Genomic DNA, 8,517 nt, shown 5'->3' with positions numbered 1-8,517 from the left:
AATCAAACTTTGTCCAGCCCTGCAACACAATCACAAGTTTCTAGCATGCTCTCGACCTGCACATTTTTCCGGAGTAAAGCGCAGACTGTGCTTCAAGCCTTGGAAGTGGAGGACGTACTGAAGTCGTCCATCGACCACATTATTCAGAAGCTGGAAGCCTGGATTCGTGAAAGATCCGACTGGGTGGTGATCCAAGTGAAGAGCGTCCACTTGGACATTGCTCGCTACCGACCGATGCGCATCTCATCCTATCTGCCACTACCAAAAACCATAGCCGCTTCGAGACAGTCGTCAACGTGAGGAACCGTGACGATCAATGTCTGAAGTGGGCTGTTCTATCAGCACTACACCCGGCAGCCGATCACGTTGATCGAGTGACCAACTATATGCCGTATGCTGACAATCTCGATGTAACGGACGTTGATTGTCCGGCTTCTCTCGTCGACGTTTACGAGGTAAGGTTCTCTTGATCGAGTCCTTGTCACATGTCGTTGTTTTGTGAAATAGCTGTCTTGAAGTCATGACAACTTGCTCGCATCTGACGTCTCAAGCAACGACGTTTGCTGTTGTTGTTACCCTGCAGGTGGAAAAAGCCAATGCCTTGTCCATCAACGTCTTTGGATATGAGGATGATCTTTACCCACTCAAATTGACAGGCGCAGACGATGCCATCAACCTGCTGGTCATCCACGACGATGGTGTCAACCACTTTGCGTGGATTAAGAACTTTAGTGCGCTGTGTGCCCATAAGCGGAAGAAGAAGGCAAGAGTGCATTTCTGCATGCGTTGCCTCTCTTCACACAACAGTGTCGAGACGCTCGAACGACACCAACGGTACTGCAAAGATGTAAAGTTTGCTGCCGTTGAAATGCCCGATTCGGGCGAAAAATTGATGTTCAAGGACATCGTCAAGGTGATGAAAATGCCCTACGTCATCTACGCTGACACCGAATGCCTGGTGAAGCCATGTGCGGCGCAGCATGGCCCACACACCGTTCGAGATGCTGAGCATGTTCCGTGTGGCGTTTCATACGTCACAGTGAGAAGTGATGGAAGGCTGATGAACCGCTTCATGTACAGAGGTAAGATCACACCTCCATCGAATGACTAGTCTGACTTAGATCAATCAACAGTATGTTGTATGTTTATACGCCTGATGATGATGATGATGATGATGATTTTTTTTTTTTTTTTTTGATGATGAAGCCACTTCTTTCGGCAAACAAAACACAATTTCCCAAGATGAAGGAGTGGAACCCTACACAAATAATAGTTTAAATGAATCCAACGCAAAGATCGTTTTTCCATGAAATACAACAATTGAACACAATTACATGCTTAAAGGCATGAAAGCAACAAAACAGCAACAAAAGGGTAAGCGCCATACCAATCCCGCATGATGATGATGATGATGATGATGATGATGATGATGATGATGATGATGATGATGATGATGATTTTTTTTTTTTTTTTTGATGATGATGAAGCCACTTCTTTGGGCAAACAAAACACAATTTCCCAAGATGAAGGAGTGGAACCCTACACAAATAATAGTTTAAATGAATCCAACGCAAAGATCGTTTTTCCATGAAATACAACAACAACAATTGAACACAATTACATGCTTAAAGGCATGAAAGCAACAAAACAGCAACAAAATGATGATGATGATGATGATGATGATGATTTTTTTTTTTTTTTTTTTTTTTTTTTTTTTTTGATGATGATGAAGCCACTTCTTTGGGCAAACAAAACACAATTTCCCAAGATGAAGGAGTGGAACCCTACACAAATAATAGTTTAAATGAATCCAACGCAAAGATCGTTTTTCCATGAAATACAACAATTGAACACAATTACATGCTTAAAGGCATGAAAGCAACAAAACAGCAACAAAAGGGTAAGCGCCATACCAATGATGATGATGATTATGATGATGATGATGATGATGATGATGATGATGATGATGCATTTTTATATTTCGTGTTTTAACATTATTTTCAGAAAATTGCTCTTACAATACCTTGCGTTTTATATTCATAATATTGTTGCCCGTAAAAGCGGCTTGGTCACATGATGATGATGATGATGATGATGATGATGATGATGATGATTTTTTTTTTTTTTTTTTTTGATGATGAAGCCACTTCTTTGGGCAAACAAAACACAATTTCCCAAGATGAAGGAGTGGAACCCTACACAAATAATAGTAAGGGTAAGCGCCATACCAATCCCGCATGCACAGTCAGGACACAGCACGATACTTAACAAACTAGACCTGACTCGGCCACGGCAATCGAGACATCATGAAAACATCTCGCCGGATGGTGGTACCGTGACCGAGCCCCACGTATGCACAACACAGCAGCACGCAGCAAAGCAAAAGACAGCCGACAGCGGAGTAAACCAATGACCTGGGATGATGATGATGATGATGATGATGATGATGATTTAATGTTTCTTCCTTAGTGGTGTAGGTAGATTCTGTTTTGTAAGCATAGTAGGACTACTTTTGTTTTGTAAGTCAATCTCATTCTCCACGCTTTGCTGTCATTTGGTTATGTTTGAAAGTAGTTTTTATGACCTGATGTTTGTTTTTTATATTTGTAGTTCTATTGTTGACATCTTTTGTCTTTTCTTTGGGTTAAAAGGTTAACTTCATCCTCGTTTTCCTATTGCCTTGTATTGGAATTTGCCCATAAAAGTGGCTACGGTGTGATAATGCATTTTTATATTTCGTGTTTTAACATTATTTTCAGAAAATTGCTCTTACAATACCTTGCGTTTTATATTCATAATATTGTTGCCCGTAAAAGCGGCTTGGTCACATGATGATGATGATGATGATGAGTGCTGTCTTTGCAATCTACTACTGGACTAGGCTTGTCCACATTATGTTTTGCATCTTTTTTGCAACTTGGGGGTAAAAATGCATCCCCGGGGAAAAATTGCAACTTGGGGTATATTTTGCCCTTTTCCATGCCCAAAGCAGGAATTCACTCCTCACGACCCCAGTCGAAAACATGAGGGTGTGTCAAACAGCCAGACCTTAAAACTACCAAGTTCAGGCGCCGAAGATTCACTGATTTTATAGTGGAACTACAACAACAACAACAAGCTCAGCCGACCAAGGGTCTCGGCATCACAGCTGCACATGTGCACGAAAGTAAACAAAAATGGGGAGTGGAAGGGCGGGGAGGGGAGCAGGAGAGCAAGAACGCTAACGGTAGGAAAGAGAGGAGAGATATGTAGTGTGCAATCCAGCAAGTACTATGGATGCAGCACGAGGAAAATGGAATATTCCAGCGATAGACTAGAAGCACACTATCACTAGCACCACACACACACACACGCACCCACACCGAGTCACATCAACATCACCTTGACGCATACAGCAATCAGGATAGCCAACTGCATGACGCCGAGGGTTATCAAGATACATCCAGTTGTGCATCGTCCGCGTATGTTCCCAATGTCACAGCGCCTCCTGCAATTTGAAACGTTACAACTGAATTCAGGTATGCACGGTGGTACCTGGACGGACGATTCCGGGCTTGCTGCTGCTAGTGATGGCGGTGGAATTCGCAGGAGGGGTGGCGATGGGGTGATAGGTGGTGTAGAAGCGTGTTCAGTTGGTGGTGGAGCGCGTCGTGGTGGTGATGGTGGTGGGACACGCCTTGGCGGTAGGGGTGGTGGTGATGGTGAGCTTGGCGATGCTGACGACGATGCCGGTGTTACCAGTCGGGGGTTCGAGCGCACATATCCTACTGATCGGCGCTCCACAGTCGGTGTGGATGCTGCTGACAGTCGAGAGCCAGGCGGTGGCAGGGATGTAGGGGATGCTGCTGACAGTCGAGAGCCAGGCGGTGACAGTGCAGGGGATGCCTGCGGTGCATATGATGCAGGGGATGACTGTGGGGACTGTTCAACGGGTGCGCTGGCGGCTTTCTCCATAACTCTCTCTCTTTTTCTTTCTCTCCTTCACACAACTAGAGCTTTCTTGGTCTGAATTTTCTTATTTGCATTTTGGGAAAACAAAGCACTTTTTTACCACTTTTTCTTAGCTTCCGCCAGCATTGCACAACGTGATGGAGCAGGCGATCGAAATTCGAAAATCTACGACAGTTTACGATGACCACGTGCGGCTGGGCATGTTAGCGACGGGATGCAACATACACACACACAGGCACGTGTGACACGGTCGAGCATGTTAGAGAGAGAGATGGGCTTGTAGGAACTGTTATTCAATGGCTGAATACCATCACGTTACTTGACAACTTGTTCAACGTACACATCCACTATCGTAAACAGTGAACGCATGCACGCACCCGCGCGCGCGCACACCGTCCACTGATAGACGGTAACGGCTCGATCGTTTCAGAGATTTTCCAACTCCGTTTTCTGCAATTGCTGCTCGTAGAACGAACCCAGAACGCGTTCATCCATGAGATCGCGAATGCGATAGGTGACGGGGCGGGTGGGCAGGACGCCGTCCACGACAAACACCTCTTCCGTCCAGTTCGGAGTGTAGCCCTTTTCGAAATGACGTTTGATCACTGCAATTCTAACCTGATCACCTTCGGTAAAGCGCGGGGGATGAGCATCCGGTCTCTAGGCAGGAAAATCCTGTACAAACGCTGCGTTGCGCTCGCGCGAGGCGTCCGCGGGAGTCATGCCGATGCTGCGATGCCTTCTGACATTGTAATCGTCAACGAGTCGGGGCAGCACATCCACGTAGATGTTGGTCGAGTTGGCCGTAAAGTATTGCCACATGCGCGATTTGAGCGTCCTGTTGAAGCGCTCCACGACCACGGCCTTTCCCTCGTTGTGAGTGCTGTACATCTCAATGCCGTTCTCAGTCAACCACCGTTTTAGCGTTGCATTGTAGAACTCCTTTCCCTCATCAACCCAGAGTTTACGTGATGACCTCTCGCTGCTTTGAACGATGTTGCGAAACGCATCGCGCACGGCGCTACCCGTTTTGTTCTTGAGCGCCACCACCCAGGTGTACCTGCTGAACAGATCGATCACGGCGCGCAAGTACCGTACACCCTTGTTGTATTTGGCAAACGCTTGCATGTCCACCAGGTCTGCACTCCAAAATATCGCCAAGTCCGTGTACGATCACACGCCTTCGGGGAAAGCGCACCCTCCGTGGCTTGTGCATGTCACGCGCCAACCGCTCCGTCCAGCTACTTTTGTTTGCGCTGCCGCCGCCGCCGTTGACGTCATCGGTCATCGTCATGATCAGTTGGTCGTCGGCACGTGTGTCGTCTTTAAATAGTCTGTTTAAAACGTCCAGGGTGCCATCGATGCCACGCTGAGAAAATAGACGCCCCACCAGCACGGCATAACGCCCGCACACCGCAGTCGTACGATCCTGGAGAGTTCGACGGTAAGTGTAGAGCTGGCATCCGGCGGGGAAGGCTTCTCTAAAGTAACGCTCCAGACCTGGCTCGTCATAGTCGCGCTCCATTTGGCTCAGAGTGCGACCAAAGCTGTCGAAGATCAGCACACCGTCACGCTCGCGACATGCCGTCAACCAGTGATGTCCACCTTCGGGCGGATCGTACAGGGGCAGAACATTGTCGGTGTTGACGACGCACAGCTCGCCATCTTCTATGCGCGGTAGAAGATCGTAACTGCACACACCTGCAAAGCCCCTCACGCTCTTCAGACAATATTCCACGTCCGTGTTGCTTAGCGCCATGTCCATGTTCTATCACTTTCAACGCGTGCATCTTCCTCACTCTACAGGGAATTTCCTCGAAGGATGTCTAGGACTTTTGAAATGGAGCGGCTGTTGTTCTTCAGCACAGCGATCACAAAATCCTTATCATGGCTCAAGATTTTCTGCAGGCCATGCATGAAGTGGTCCGGGTTCATGAGCTGCGCTTCCACCGTGCTGGCATAGGTCTATGACATATCTTCCAGCCCTTTGAACTTGCTCGCCACCGACCGCGCGACTTTGAGCGATAGCTGCACGATGCTCCGCAGTTTTGCTGGAACCCGGAGAATCCCGGTAGCTGAGACGAGAGCGCAAGATCACGTAGAGCCACCGACTCGAACGGGTACTTGGACAAGTAGATGCGATTCGTTTCGTTCACCAGCGCTCTGTAATCTCTCCAGAGTAATGCTTCCAGATGCTGCCGCACACGCTCCAGCTCGCCGGCGAACGCACCGGCGTTGTTTTGAAAGAGTTGCAGAAGTTCGCTTCTAGGCGTGAAATAGCTGCTTTTCACAAACACGGCGGGGATGTTCTTGCGTGTCAGCTCGTCCGCCAGACTCCTGAACAGCATTCGATCGAACTCCGAATCCCTGGTGACACTCAAGGAAAGTATGGAGGCAGGTGCCTTTTTCTTCTGCCTCACATCCGCAATCGAGTCTCGAACTGCACCGGTACTGCTGTCGTAGTCCATCAGATCGGATGCGATCACGTTCAGCACGGAATCGTAGTTGATCAGGTCGGGACTGCTCTTGAAGCGTCGTTCGTACCGATTTGCGCCGCCTGCAGCTGCTACTGTTCAAGCTTCACTGCTAGGATACGCTCTCCCGAAGCCAGCAGCCAAAAAGGAGCGGAAAGCATTCACCGAACAGGAAGACGCTATCATCGCCAAACGATATTCCTCGATTTTTTGGGTTTTGTTTAAGAATTTGGTCATAGTAACGGGGGTATTGAGCACTCCACCCACAACATACCTTATTTTCGTGATGTGTAGGACTATATCAATCAAACTTGGTCCAGCCCTGCAGCACTACATACTGAGTTGGAATCCAAAAGATATAATGTAGTCGGATGAGTATTGATCAAGTTAGGGTGATATGTCTGTACTGTACTTCACTAAATACTGTGATCTTGGGTAATTGCCTCACTGCATAGACATAGACATAGACATAGACATACACATACACATAGACATAGACATGGACATAGACAAGACATAGCGATAGAGACAGAGATAAAAATAGAGATAGAGAAAGAAAAACTGCCTTCACACTAGGCGCATTGCAACAGTTCCCACTAAATGATGAAGATAAGAATATGAAGATAATAAGGAAGAGGAAAGTAAAGGGAAGAGAATGGGAAGATAAGGAAGACGATTAAATAATAAAGGGAGCACTGAAAGTAATCCCAATGAATGTAAATGTGGGAGACTTCGAAAATTTTAATATGTCTACATCAAAATAGGTATTGAATTTGGTCATAATAACGGTGTATTGAGCACTGCACTCACAACATACCCTATTTCCGTTATGTGTAGGTCTACATCAATCAAACTTGGTCCAGCCCTGCAACACAACACATTGAGTTGGAATCCAAAAGATGTATGTAATCGGATGAGTATTGATCAAGTCAGGGGGTGATATGTCTGTTCTCTATACTGCACTAAATACTGTGATCTTGGGTAATTGCCTCACTGCAGGACCCTAACTTTGTTATTCTTAGCCCTATACAGGTCAGACTTTGTCCACAGCTTGCCAGTACTACCCTCAGTGACAATTCAAACGTTGCCCGCTGTATCTTTATCAATGGCCAGTCCAGGCCCTGCAATGTATTGAATTTGGTCATAATAACGGTGTATTGAGCACTCCACTCACAACATACCCTATTTCCGTTGTGTGTAGGCCTACATCTATCACACTTGGTCCAGCCTTACAACAAAACACATTGAGTTGGAATCCAAAAGATGTATGTAATCGGATGAGTATTGATCAAGTCAGGGGGTGATATGTCTGTTCTCTATACTGCACTAAATACTGTGATCTTGGGTAATTGCCTCACTGCAGGACCCTAACTTTGTTATTCTTAGCCCTATACAGGTCAGACTTTGTCCACAGCTTGCCAGTATTACCCTCAGTGACAATCCAAACGTTTCCTATTGTATCTTTACCACTGGCCAGTCCAGGCCCTGCAATGTATTGAATTTGGTCATAATAACGGTGTATTGAGCACTTCACTCACCACATACCCTATTTCCGTTATGTGTAGGCCTACATCGATCAAACTTGGTCCAGCCCTGCAACACAACACATTGATTTGGACTCCAAAAGATGTATTCAATCGGATGAGTATTGATCAAGTCAGGGGGTGATATGTCTGTTCTCTATACTGCACTAAATACTCTGATCTTGGGTAATTGCCTCACTGCAGGACCCTTACTTTGTTATTATTAGCCCTATACAGGTCAGACTTTGTCCACAGCTTGCCAGTACTACCCTCAGTGACAATCCAAACGTTGCCTGCTGTATCTTTATCAATGGCCAGTCCAGGCCCTGCAATGTATTGAATTTGGTCATAATAACGGTGTATTGAGCACTCCACTCACAACATACCCTATTTCCGTTGTGTGTAGGCCTACATCAATCAAACTTGGTCCAGGCCTACAACACAACACATTGAGTTGGAAACCAAAAGATTTATGTAATCGGATGAGTATTGATCAAGTCAGGGGGTGATATGTCTGTTCTCTATACTGCACTAAATACTGTGATCTTGGGTAATTGCCTCACTGCAGG

Source organism: Sycon ciliatum, chromosome 11 (assembly GCF_964019385.1).
Source record: "Sycon ciliatum chromosome 11, ocSycCili1.1, whole genome shotgun sequence".
In the NCBI taxonomy this organism is placed as follows: Eukaryota; Metazoa; Porifera; class Calcarea; order Leucosolenida; family Sycettidae; genus Sycon; species Sycon ciliatum.
The sequence above is the reverse complement of the archived record's forward strand: the minus strand, read 5'-3'. Positions refer to the sequence as shown.